General features: G+C 35.5%; 1 pseudogene; it reads left to right on the forward strand.

Annotated features, from left to right (window-relative positions):
* Nucleotides 1-10,974: 10,974 nt before the first annotated feature.
* LOC112695887 (uncharacterized) lies at nt 10,975-13,210 on the forward strand (annotated as a pseudogene).
* The last annotated feature ends 1,805 nt before the right edge of the window (nt 13,211-15,015 follow it).

The raw sequence follows: 15,015 nt of genomic DNA on the forward strand, positions 1-15,015 counted from the left end.
TCCGGTCCAGGAATTAGACATGGCTTCACAGCCAGCCAAGCTTTCAAAGAAAGCTTCGGTCCAAAACACTAGACATGGCCAATGGCCAGCCAAGCCTTAGCAGATCACTGCTCCAACAGCAAGGTTGATAGAAATCAACGTGCTCTTGTGATGATAAGTTGAAACCTCGGTCCAATGAAATTAGACATGGCTTCACAGCCAGCCAGACTTCAACAGATCATTATGAAACACTAGAATTCATCTTCAAGAATTCTGAAAAAAATACCTAATCTAAGCAACAAGATGAACCGTCAGTTGTCCATACTCGAACAATCCCCGGCAACGGCACCAAAAACTTGGTGCTGTTGCCGGATCAGAAATTTGGCACTGATGTTACCGGACCAAAAGCTTGCCGAAATACTCGAACAATCCCCGGCAACGGCGCCAAAAACTTGGTGCGCGAAATTGTGATCACTACAACTTCACACAACTAACCAGCAAGTGTACTGGGTCGTCCAAGTAATAAACCTTACGCGAGTAAGGGTCGATCCCACAGAGATTGTTGGTATGAAGCAAGCTATGGTCACCTTGTAAATCTTAGTTAGGCAAACACAAATGGATATGGGTGATATACGAATAAAGCATAAAGATAAAGATAGAGATACTTATGCAATTCATTGGTGGGAATTTCAGATAAGCGTATGAAGATGCTTGGTCCCTTCCGTCTCTCTGCTTTCCTACTGTCTTCATCCAATCCTTCTTACTCCTTTCCATGGCAAGCTTATGCAAGGGTTTCACCGTTGTCAGTGGCTACCTCCCATCCTCTCAGTGGAAATGTTCAACGCACCCTGTCACGGCACGGCTATCCATCTGTCGGTTCTCAATCAGGCCGGAATAGAATCCAGTGATTCTTTTGCGTCTGTCACTAACGCCCCGCCCTCAGGAGTTTGAAGCTCGTCACAGTCATTCAATCATTGAATCCTACTCAGAATACCACAGACAAGGTTAGACCTTCCGGATTCTCTTGAATGCCGCCATCAGTTCTAGCCTATACCACGAAGACTCTGATCTCACGGAATGGCTGGCTCGGTTGTCAGGCGAGCACTCAGTTGTCAGGCGATCAACCATGCATCGTGTATCAGGAATCCAAGAGATATCCACCCAATCTAAGGTAGAACGGAGGTGGTTGTCAGGCACACGTTCATAGGTGAGAATGATGATGAGTGTCACGGATCATCACATTCATTAAGTTGAAGAACAAGTGGTATCTTAGAACAAGAACAAGCGGAATTGAATAGAAGAACAATAGTAATTGCATTAATACTCGAGGTACAGCAGAGCTCCACACCTTAATATATAGTGTGTAGAAACTCCACCGTTGAAAATACATAAGAACAAGGTCTAGGCATGGCCGAATGGCCAGCCTCCCAATGATCTAAGATAGCATCAGAACAAAGATAACTACCCAGATATGATCTAAGAACTAAATGTCCAAAGATGATAATACAATAGTAAAAGGTCCTACTTATAGAGAACTAGTAGCCTAGGGTTTACAGAGATGAGTAAATGACATAAAAATCCACTTCCGGGCCCACTTGGTGTGTGCTTGGGCTGAGCATTGAAGCATTTTCGTGTAGAGACTCTTCTTGGAGTTAAACGCCAGCTTTTATGCCAGTTTGGGCGTTTAACTCCCACTTTGGTGCCAGTTCCGGCGTTTAACGCTGGGAATTCTGAGGGTGACTTTGAACGCCGGTTTGGGCCATCAAATCTTGAGCAAAGTATGGACTATCATATATTGCTGGAAAGCTCAGGATATCTACTTTCCAACGCCGTTGAGAGCGCGCCAATTGGGCTTCTGTAGCTCCAGAAAATCTACTTCGAGTGCAGGGAGGTCAGAATCCAACAGCATCTGCAGTCCTTTTTAGTCTCTGAATCAGATTTTTGCTCAGGTCCCTCAATTTCAGCCAGAAAATACCTGAAATCACAGAAAAACACACAAACTCATAGTAAAGTCCAGAAAAGTGAATTTTAACTAAAAACTAATAAAAATATACTAAAAACTAACTAGGTCATACTAAAAACATACTAAAAACAATGCCAAAAAGCGTACAAATTATCCGCTCATCATAGATCAGCCACCACCTCAGGGACAGCATGACCCTCCTCCGGAATACTGGCAGTAGCTCACCACCTCCATTGAGCAGATGAGGGTCATGAACGATAGCCGTTAGGCAAATCTCTGTACAACCCTTGATGAGATGAGAGCTGCTTAGGAATTCCAATGGCAGGAGATCTAGCATGCTGAGGTATGATTACAACCGCCTGAGAGGACCATGTGGAGCGCAGTCTGAGGAGAGAGATCCCCACGAGGGAGATTAAGGTGGTCCAGTTCTTTTCACATTCTATAGTAGTTTGCAATTACTTTAATATATTCATGTCTTCTGATATTTTGTCTCGTTTATTGCATGATCCTTTATTAGATAAATTCCTAGGTTCTAGTTTAGTTCTACTATTTTGAAATTTTCTATTATTTGCCTTAATGTTGAAAGGTGTCTCATGTATTACCCACTGAGCTTGAAATTAAAAAAAAAAGAAAGGATGTAGTGCATAAGAAATTGAGTTTAATTTTAAGAGTAGTCTCATTTATCCAAATGTGGTGGTATTTTCTGTGATTCTGAATGTATGACATGAACAGTGCATATTTAAATTTGAAGCAAAGAATGTTGATGTACAAGGAACAGGAATTTAGAGAACTATTATGAATTCTCTGCAATAAGTGAAAGTTTAATCCTTGAAATAGAAGAAACAACAAAAGAAAAATAAAAGCAAGGTCCAAGGCTCTGAGCATCAATGACTAGGGAGGTCAGACATAATTAAAATCTCAAATAGCTGTTTTCCTGGTCATATGCTTGTGGTGTGATTGTGTCAAGTAATCCTTGAGACAGAACACTAAGAGTCAAAATCAAATGCATGTAACAGAGTATGCCAAAGGCTTTGAGCACCACTGTCTGGGAGTAACTGAAAAGAAATTTAGAACTTAAAGAGAATTCCCCAATTAAGTGCTTGTGGTGTTTTTGTGTCAAGTGAAGCTTGAGACAAAATATTTAAAGTCACGGCTAGGCTCAAGGTGCAAAGCACCAAAGAAAAGAGAATCAAAGGAAATTTTCCGTGTTCAAGGATTAAATTGAAGTACAAAAGATTAGAGAATTCATAATATTATCCAGATTTTAATTCCGAATGACATTGACATCCTTCTAATTCAAAGGAGAATGGGATGCCAGAACTATTCAGGATTGCAGTTGTAAACCCCACTATAAGAAGAGACATGAGCTTAATCGAACTCTCATTCTCATGTAAATTCACATCCTAAGCCTATATTAGTTTGGTTGGTTGAGGATAAGCAACAATTCAAGTTTGGTGTTATGATGCGTGAGCATCATTCCTATCTTTTTCTAGTGAATTTGCATTCAATTTGTTGAGTTTAATCAAGAATTAATTATCTTTTAGCCACTATGGATGCTACTTTGAGTCGTGTGAAATTCTATTTATTTTAGGTATCATTCGGCTGGATTTGATGGAGTTTCCACAGAAAAAGAGAAGAAGACGAATGATGTTGTCAACCCCAACCTCTCTGCACTCAAACCTAAATAACTCGAGCTACAGAGGTCCAATGGATATGATTCTAGTGGCGTTGGAAAGCTAACTTCCAGAGCTTTCCAACAATATATAACAATTCATACTTCTTTTCCACCAAGTCAGCAAAGGTGGCGCCTAACTTGAGATTTCTCAAGTTAGGCGCCAAGACAAGCCACCCACATCAATCCAATGCAGCCAAGGCTACGCCTAACTTGAGAATATTCAAGTTAGGCACAAGGATGAAGCAAATGACATCCAAGGAATGCTGGCTAGGCTGTGCCTAACTTAAGATTTCAAAAGTTAGGCGCAAGACAGCAACAACAACACGCACCAATTAGTTCGACTTCAAGTAAGGCGCACCAAAGCTTGAGTTAGGTGCAAGCTCACTCACTCAAACTCCAATCCATGAGGCCATGACTAAGTAAGGCGCATGAGAACTCAAGTTAGGTGCATGATCTTCCAATTCAAGTGGTCCCAGCGTCCAAATTGAGGTTGTTCGAAGATTTTAATTAATTCTGATTTAAACTTTATTTTATTTTAAAATAAGAAAAGATATTATTTTAGTTTAAAAAAATAGATTTTAAATTAATTAGGATTAGATATAAAAGAGAAAAGAAACTTCTCTTATGGGGATTATTTCATATTATTCACAATTCACAGTTTAAGAGAATCCTAGTTTCCACTCTGAACCATGAGCAACTAAACCTCCACTGTTAAGGTTAGGAGCTCTGTCTATTGTATGGATTGATTCTATTGTTTTTCTATTTGAATTCATGTATTGATTCATATAATTCAAGAATTGTTTTCGTTCTTTATTTTATGAATTTGGGTGGAACGAAAGTATGACCCTCTTTCTAATTGAGTTCCTGTATAACTTGGAAAAGCTCTTTACTTGAACAACAGCTTGAAAATATATTCTCCTAAATCTCTAATTATTTGGATTTAACGGGATACGTGACATATAATCCTCTTATATTTGGGTAATTAGGATTTCTGTGGCATATAACTAGAATTGAACTTCACCCCCTAATTGAAATTAATTGACCAAGTAATTGGCGGTTGATGAGAGTTAGAGGAGACTAAAAAGGTCTAAGGAATTAGGGTTTAGTCACATATAGTTTGCCATGAATTAAATCTTGCAGATTTAAGTAGTTAGTAAGAAAAGTCAATCAAGAAAATAGATAACTCTGAAGCCTTAATTGTTTTTCCATATATTATTCTCAACTTACTTACTGCCTATCTTTTGATATTCTAAATCTACTGTTTAATGTTTTTGAACTCTCAAACACCATTTTCTGTTTGTCTAACTAAGTAAATCACTTAACTATTGTTGCTTAGTCCATCAATCCTCGTGGGATCGACCCTCATTCACTTGAGGTACTACTTGGTACGACCCGGTGCACTTGCCAGTTAGTTTGTGGTTGTAAATTCTGCACCACCTAACGAGGTGCCTCTCGACCTGCATCTGAAAAAAAATAACAAAGTATGGGGTGAGAACCAGAGGTTCTTAGCTTGGTAAAGGTGCCACACATATAAGATATAAGGTCTTGGGAATGTCAGAGGAATGCCGACACTCAGATTATAAAGCTTAAAGTATTAAACAGAAACCATAAAAGGTGGTTTTTTAAGAGTATCTAAGCCTAACTTAACTAAACCTTGAATCTAAGTCTTACCACCTTTCCTCCTTACCTCTATCTCCGACAATATATCATAGACAAACAAGCAGATAAAGGCAAGTACAAGAAGATTACAAGTACTGCAGCTAACAAATATACAGTTAACATCACAACTACACTTAGGCATACCCAGTTAATGCACAAACAAGTAATTCAAGTAATATGCACATGATACATGCCTGTCCTATGGCTGATGAGTCTCATCTGTCGATTATCAAGCCAACCTGACAAGTTCAATTTGCTAAACCCTTGGACTATCCCTCGTCGCACATTCTCAAGAGTCTATGCATAGCTTTTTCTCTTATATAAATATCAATTGCTCAATGGGGGTACCATTCTCGGGAATTTATACGTGTCCGGTCACCCTTACGACATAGGGTCAATAGAGTATCCAGTTTTAACTTGGTACACGTGGTGGCAAGCCACGGTACTTTACTCAGGGAACCTTGTATCTTAGATCATTTGATTATTCAAGCCAAGTATTATACATAATCATTCATAACATTTCATAGTCAATTCATCACTTTTTCAGCTTTACTTTACCTCCAAGTTATCCTCATTTCCTAACTTCACTTGATTATCAAACATAATACTATTATTTATGACTAAAAGAATAAAAATAGAGGTTTAAAAGTTTGAAATAAGGTTTAAAACTCAGAAAACCATATTTGCTGGAATAGGGGCCATGCGTACGCGTGGCTCACGCATACGCATGGGAGTGTAAAAAGGCAGCTCGTGCACGAATCCCTTATCATACGTACGCATAGGTGAGTACCTCATGTCACGCGTACGTGTGGGCCATGCGTCTGCGTGGACATGCATGCTGGCTCATTATGCGTATGCATATAAGGAGGTCAGCCAAAAAATTCCATGCCACTCGTACGCGTGAACGTACGTTTTTCCAAAAATCTGATTAAGTAGAAAGCTACAGAATTCACATAATTCCAAACCAAACTTCTGACGTACATAACTTAATCATTTTCAATCGTTTTTCATCTGTTCTTTGAATGGCATAAATTTCACGAACCCAATTTTTATTTAAAACAAGTTGGAAACAAATTGAGGGTTCGGAAGCCAAGTTATAGTTCGCCGAAGTTCGGCCCAAAACCAACTTTTTACAAAGCTCATCAAACCTCCATTTCATTTTTTTCCATTCACATATCAGCCATTTCTCACCTGAAGTCAATCCTAATACATACAATATCACAGCCACATGATCTTACACCATTTTATCATCCATCATACATTAACAGTTCACAATCTCACATTTCAACAATTATCATGCACTAACTCAATATATGCATAATCATATCACCACCAACTCAACCATTTTCCACACTAATATCAATATAGCAACAATCATCATCACATAACCAACTTTCATCATAGATATCAAGGATACTAAGCATTGTACATTTTCGTGCATTCTAGTTTAACCCATGGTCATCTAGCCTAAGTTTTCATAGGACATTATATATTAAATGCAAGAAACCTAAACTATACCTTAGCCTGTTTCCACGTATTGTCCAAAGCAACTCACCAAAACAAACATAGCCCCCCAAAGTTCAATAAATACTAGTGCTCAACTTCCTCCAAGTTCCAATATCCACAATTTCAACCTCCAATCATTTATTCACAACCTAATACACATTCATAACACATATACATCCAATTTAATACCCAAAGAACAAATTTAGAAAATTAAATAGAATTATGGTATCCTCACCTTACCCAAGCTTTGTATAAGCAAGAGTGAACATTTTTCTCAAGCTAATTGGATCCTAATACATCAAAAGACAAAGAAATTCAACACCACTACATAATTTTCGAAAATTAGGAAAAGGAGTGGCTGAGAGTAATTAAATGGCTTACCTATGAAATTATTTCGGTAGAATCATAGAGCTCGACGCGGTGCGGCGATCGGAACTCGGAGCGAGAAGTTACATGGGTTTTATTTTTGGCGTTAGGGCTAATCTTCTTTTCCCCTTCCCTGGCTGTATTCAGCGTCTATGCTGAATGGGGAGGAAGAAGATGAGCTTCAGCTCATTTAAATGCTGGGCCAGTTGGGCCACGGGCCTGATTTGGGTCCAGTTCAATCGGTTCGATCCGTTTGGTCTAATATTGGACCGAATTCTTTGAAATTAGTGTCAAAATTCTTGTTTTGATGAGCTCTAGCATAATTTAATATAATATTCACATTTCTAATTTTCTTTATTAAAATCTAATTTATTGACTAATTATTTACTAATTTAACAGAGTTTACAAATATTAGAAGGAGTGTTTACCACAATTTGAAATCATCCTAAAACTTTTCGAATTAAGCCACATGGGGACAAGATTTTCCAGTTTTTCTTTACAAAGAGGCCGATCTCAAATAATTAATTTTAAAATTTATTACCTAAAAAATAATCTCAAATTATGAATCTAATTGTGTAATTTTTTTATATTGCATCAAAATTAAATTCTTATATCTATTGTTTAAAATGATTTATATTATGAATGTGTAAAATAATTTTTTCTGACTTAATAATATATAATTAAATGCATATGCAAAATAACTTTAGACTAATAATTTATGAAAATTAAATACATATTAAAAAATGAAAATAAAATTTAGAATAATGATGATAACTTAAATCTATTATAAAGTGACAATAATGATGAAAACAAAATTTAAAAGCATGCTTCTAATTTTTTTGTAACCGCTGCAATATCCCTTTGTTTATGTCCAACACTAATTACCATTTTTTTTATGGGATGTACACTTGTTTTTATTTTGGGCTTGCACTAGTAAAATTCACATCAAGTATATTTTGAATTTTCAAACCAAATTAAATATATATTTATCATCATCAATTATAATTTGAAATATAATTTAAACTAATTTAATTTAATTTGTAAATTTTTTTTGTTTGAATTATATTGGTTCAGCATCTTTTACGAAATAAAATTTAAAAAAGTTTTAATATTAAAAAATAATTAAGGACGTAATTTAAGTTCAAAAAATGATTTATAAAAAAAGCAATTCAATACTTATACGAAAGCCTATTTTTTTTAAAAAAAATCAGATAAACTTTAAAAAAAATCACATAAACTAAAAATCAACTTTTATATATAATTTAGATATTTTTTACTAATAATTAACCACTAAAATAATTAAATTTATCATAATAAGTTCAAATACAGAAGCTCAAAGAATAAGAGATGAATAAAAGATTAATAACAGAGAGTTAAACCAAGAAGACAATGAAACAGAGAAGAGTGTATTGAATCTGATGTGATTAATCTGAATAATAGTGTAACCATTAGGGTTATACACAAGTGAATAGAAAATACTAAAAAAATAAGTCATAGCTCTCTCTTCTAATATATAAAGCATAGTTGTCAAAATCGAACCGGTGATCGAACCGATCATATTACTAGTTTACTGATTTATTGGTTCAACCGATGAGTTACTGGTTCAATCGGTAAAGCTGCTCTCATATAAATAAAAAATATAAAATAGTCAAAAACCTAAAATTAAAATTTGAAATACATATTTTTACTAACATTTTAAGAACAATTAAGTCGAATTCTATAAATAATTAATACAAAGATAGACATATAATTAGTTCATACTACTATATAGTATCTTAATTAGACACAATAAGAATAACAATCTATGAATTATATCCAAAGAATAATTTCAAGGTCTAAATATTTTTATATAATTAAATAATTATATAAATAGCTATTTTTTTCTCAGAATAAGTAATTTTTATTTTATTTTGATATTCATTATCATTTTTTTAGTTTAAAATTAATTAATTTGTACTTTAATTAAAAAATGAGTTAAGTATTTCTATATATATATATATATATATATATATATATATATATATATATATATATATATATATTATAAAAAGCATTCATAACACTATGAAACGGGTTAGTGCAGTGATTGTCAACTTGGTTTTCATTCCAGAAGAGCTAAGCTTGACTCCCACTCCTTGCAATACATTTTTTCTAATTTCACAATCCGCATGCTGATGTCATGCCGGAACGTAGGTTGACCGTTGACAGCGTTGTTGATTGGACCGGTTCGGTTCTGGTTCATGTCGATTTTGACCGGTTTGATCGATTCTTACCAGTTTTGTCCGGTTCATTTTCTTAAGCGGTCGGTATACTAAACTGGACTAGTACAATGTCCAGTTTATCGGTTTTTCGATCAAATTGGTCGGTCCGGTCCAGTCCGATTTTTATAACTATGATATAGAGCTGCAACATTAGTTAAAACAAGAAAATTACTTCTAATTCTTTCTTGTTATTCTACTTTTTCTTTTATATCCTCAATAAGATCAATAATTAAACTTGTTTATAATGATATAATAAAAGATTTTGAGATGAAAGATACATTTTTATAATTATATAATAAACTTGGCAGGAAAAATTAAAAAGCAAAAGATTCTATATTTATTATTAAGAAAGTCAAGGAGACCAACATTTATATTAAAATATGGCCAACACTTTTTTTTTTGAAACAAAGAAGCTCAACATGATAGTAAAGCGGACAAGTATGAATAAAAAAGAAACACCTATTCTAAACACCTAAAAATTATCCCAATGTCATCTCCGACATTGCCATCAACAACAAAATTATCCTAAAGAAAGATTGCTTAGAATGGGTATTATTAACCACGATGATAACTTGTGTGTCTTGTGTAAAAAAGATGTAGAACATATTCACCACTTGTTTCTTGGTTGTGAGTTTACCTGGCAGGTGTGGTGTGAATGGCTATTTAAATTTGGGAGGTTGTGGTCTGTTCTGGGTTCACTGAAAGAGCACTTTGAGAATTGGATGGGTGTCATTAGCAAGAAAGAGGAGCACAACAAGTGGCTTATATGTTTTTTTGCAGTTATATGGAATTTTTGGCTTGAGAGAAACGAACGGATATTTAACAACAAGGAAGCAGGTGTTCAAGAGGTGTTTTACAAATTTTTGACCAATTATAGAGAGTGGAGTAATGCGAATCCCTTCTGTTATTGATGACAATGCCGAAGATAACAATAGGGATTGTGTTCATATTATTTTGTTGCTTTGTTGTCTGAGTTCTTTTGTTTCTGGCGCTCCACTTTACTGTGTTGAGCTCATTTTTTTAAAAAAAAAAACATCTTTATTGGACTAAGTATCATGAAATAGACCCTAAATTAATTGAACACCAATTAATCAACTTGTTTATGCCAACAACCAGCCTTTTTTGTTTCTTTCTATATCAAGATTATTAAAACAAAAAAAATTGACTCTAACCAATGCCTTATTAGCACTAGTACAATACTAATACCACTACAATAAGGCCTATGGCCACGCCAAAAGCGATTAATGGCCACGCTTTTGTGAGGGTGGCGATTAAATAGAGATTCGGCCATATTTTTTCTTGCCACGCTTTAAAAACGTGGCGAAAAGGGTCAACGGACACACTTTTAAAATGGTGGCAATTGATTAGAGATATGGCCACGTTTTTTTGCCACGCTTCAAAAACGTGACTATAGAGTGAAACAGGATCGTTTTAAAAGCGTGGCAACAGATCTTCATTATGGTTGCGGTTATGAAGTGTGGCCATATAGTGGCACTCTTTAGGCGCGCTTTAGAGCGTGGCCAAAAGGTTATTGAACAGTAAAACTCTTATGACCCAGAACAAAGCTTCGATCCGGATCTCCTCCTCGCTCTTTATTGAACAAACCCTTATTACCGTCGTCACTCTCAACTCTCAACTCTCAACTCTCATCTCCATGCCAACCCTGGAAGAGGGCAGATCCCCGCTGTGCCATTAGCCTCGTCTCCTCCTCGTCACTATCGTCGTCACTAGCGCCGATCTCCTCTGCATCTTCCTGCCACCACGCCCTAACCCTCACCATTGCATTCCTCAGTCATCGCGCTGCTACGTCCCCTCCACCGCGCCTCCACCGCGCCTCCGCCTCGCATCTGCTACATCCCTCGTTCGTGTTTGCCTCGATTTTCCCTGCTGGTGCGTTCGTCTCTGTTTTGCTCGATTTTCCCTGCTGGTGCGTTCGTCTCTGCTGGGCATCCCCTTTCAATCTCTCTCTCTCTCTCTCGCTCCACAAGATCCCAGCCCCTTCAATATAAGCTCTTCCATCGTTTTCTACCACTTCGTACTCCCCCACCCATCTAATTACTCTCCTGAATTCACTTTTCTTTATTAGCTTATTTACTTTCTGCTTCCTACAGAATCATGTGTTTCAAATACATCGAAATGAGCCCTAGGCACGCGTGTATTGCTCTTGTTAGTTTTGCGCCTTTGATTTCGTTTTAGCTTTAGCTAGGTTAAAAATATGTTTCTCATTTGGTGAATTTGCTTAGAAAACATTTGAGCTTTCTAGGGGTTTTTACACTCGTCTTAGAAATGTTTGTTACTTTGTTGAGAAAATAAATTTACTATGTATATAGTGTTCCGAAATATGGTTTGCAATAGGTAAAATTTCCATCTGAAATTAATTATTAAGAAGATCTGTTTAAATCTTTTGTGGGGATGTATTTGTTGTAATTTTGTTTGTATTGTTTAGGATTACTGATTAATACAAGAGATTCTATTGCAAAGATATATGGAATCGTTAGATTAAGAAAACGTCAAGTAGGAAGAGAGAAAGAGTTGCTAGGGTTAATTGAAAATGGAAATGGAGCTTCGTGATTCTATTAGCTTGTTTTTGGAGTAAAATTTTCGAATTTGTAGTTGTTGAAATTCAACCTTTAATGCTTTGATTTGTTAATGCTAAAATTGGATCATTCAGATTATTATTCATTTGTTGTTATTATTGTCATTATTCGTGTGCTAATATTGGTAGTCTTTTGGTGTCAGCTAATAGCTAAGTGTTGGAGGGTTGTTGTTTTAATTTGTCCTGTTTTGTGTGTTGATTTTCAGCTAATAGCAAAGTTGTTGTTTTATTATTCATTTGTTTGAACTTGGCAGTCTCACTACACGCACCAGCACAAGATATCAGATGCCAGATAATGCCTGCTGCTCGTGCTTTTCCTTTGCAAAAACTGATGGCTTCACTGCAAGAATATCAAAGAAACAGGTAATCACACTATTCGTATGATTTCTTATGTAGTCTGTATTTTTGGCCCTTCAGGTGTGAACAATTCCAGTGGTTTTGAAACTTCCGTGTTTCATCCTTAATAGTCAGCAGAAGATATTGATCGAGTACATAATTCTTGATGGGGTCAATGATGAAGAGCAGCATGCCCACCAATCGGAAAACCGCTAGAAACATTTCAAGTGGTAAGCACTGAACATCTAAGCTCGTCTATAATATATTTCTGTCGGTGTTTCTCAAGAACTCAGTACCCTTAATGATTAAAATCAAATAGGACATCTGTTACATTTTTAATCATGGTACCTAGTTTCATATCTTGGTGTATGCTAATTGTTTTGTACCTTGCATCTGTTTGTTATTAAACTTGATCGACATTCCCAGTTATGTAATAAAAGTGTGCATATTGTCTCATCTATCTCGCAGGTGGTGAACTTAATACCTTTCAACTCCATTGGTATGTTGAGTCAATTCAAAACCAACTACTGAGCAGAAAGTTTGGGCATTTCAGAAAATTCTTAGAGGTATGTATAATATCCGAACAAAAATTCAGAAGCAGATGGGTCAGGACATAAGTGGTGCATGTGGACAATTGGTGGTTAATGTACCCGATAAGTCTCTCGGAAATGCCGAACCCCTAACAGACATAGAAGATCTTTTCATTTGATATGCCTTAAAGAATTTAATTCTAGTGCTGCATTTTAAATGTCTACTTGTGAATGCTCCTTTCTTTTGGTCTGCACAACCTTTCTTTTCTTTTCCCTTTTTTGTTTTGCTTAACCCAACTGCTCACTTTGACTTTTATTTTGTTTTGCTTAACCTTTTCAAAATATAAGATTGCTTTCAATATTTAGTTTATTCTGAAATTAATTGATGCTTTGTGAATTGGAGTTGCGGTTGTCAGTGTTGGAGCAGCACTTTTCTTGTTCCAGCAGTTTGCCGCATCAACGGATGATTTGGAACCCTTACAGCTGTTCCAATACACCATCTGGTTAGTCTTATGAGATCTCTTCTTACAAGCTTTTATAGTATGCGATCAATTAGTCTTTGCACATTGCTCATGCATTTTGACCTGCTTTCTTCTCTTTATTTGCACACACGATTTATATTGGTGTGTTAAATAAATAAAAATAAAAATATGGTGTTAAATAAATCCTATGTGAACTAAGCTTTCTTACCAAACCTCATTTAGCTGCTTCCTAGTTCTTTTCAAGTGGCCAGTGATTCAAATCCTACCTTTTGTAGTTTATTGCTTTTTGTTTGAATAAGATAAAATAAAATCACTGAAATATACATACATCAGTTTGAAATGATATATATGGAAAAAGTTAATGGAAAAGTATTAATTTTAGCATTTATCCTGACTTAGTCAACTACTATGCAATTCCATTTTAGGTTCACAAGAAGAGCTAAGTTTAGAATTAGAGCCCACCAAAGTCCATCAAACGAAACATCGTTTTTGCATAGGAGAATAATGAACTTGAATGCTATTTCTCTTCCCTTTTGATTTTGATTTCCCCACTTGCAGTTTGTGAGTGAGTTGGCTAGAGTAGCTGCACCGGGTGCCACCATAATAATAGTAACATGGTGCCACAGAGATCTTGGCCCTGATGAAGAATCCTTAAAGCCATGGGAAGAAAAACACTTGAAGAAGATATGTGATGCATTCTATCTTCCAGCATGGTGCTCAACTGCTGATTACGTTAGATTGCTCGAGTCCCTATCACTACAGGTGAATTACTTAACAGCCATCATTAGCCAAGTCCAATTATTGAAGATGGACCCAGGTTATTTAATTGTGGAAATTAATCGCGACTCGGGTGACGACATTTTGTACTATTTAAAGAATTTCATTTTTGTTGTTAGTTGGTAGAGGACAAGCATAGAATTTATTATATATAATGTGACTTGTAATTTTAAACTCTTAAATTCCGTCCGTTCTTTTATCCATAATTATCCATATAAAAAAAGAGTGCCCTAGTGTTTTCTTTCTCCGTGGGACATATATATATATGGAGATGATGTTTTGCCCATTTGATTATTGCTATTATACTCTGGTTTAGAAATAAGAATTTTGAACTGAGATATATTATGTATTTGAGTATTAATGTATAAAATAATTATAGTAAAAATTATATACGTCACTAATTACTATTTGATTTGATTTGTCTTGAAATAAAAATTGCATTATATTTATAGGTTTGGTAATAAAAAATGACTAAAAATTTATATTGTGCAGTGATAAAGGAAAAATCAGGAAAAAAAGATTTTTTTTTTAAATTTGGTAAGGCTATGGCCACGTATCTAGTTATGGCCACGCTTTTGAAGCGTGGCCATATCTCTAGCTATGGCCACGTTTTTAAATCGTAGTCATATCACTTGCTATTGTTACGCTTCAAAAGCGTGGCCGTATCTCGTTATTGCCACGCTTTGTTAATTTCCTTTAATTATTTTGAAGCTTGCCAGCCACATTCAGTTCAACCATTATTATTGTTAACTATGATCTTCTTGGAATTGAAGTTTTTTTCTTTCTTTCCTTCTTTGACTTGAATTTAATTAAAAAACTACACGTAAGACTTGACTTAGCTAACGATTAGGATCAATTTAAAGATGATATGATTATATGATTAGT

Source organism: Arachis hypogaea, chromosome 6 (genome assembly GCF_003086295.3).
Source record: "Arachis hypogaea cultivar Tifrunner chromosome 6, arahy.Tifrunner.gnm2.J5K5, whole genome shotgun sequence".
Lineage (NCBI taxonomy): Eukaryota > Viridiplantae > Streptophyta > Magnoliopsida > Fabales > Fabaceae > Arachis > Arachis hypogaea.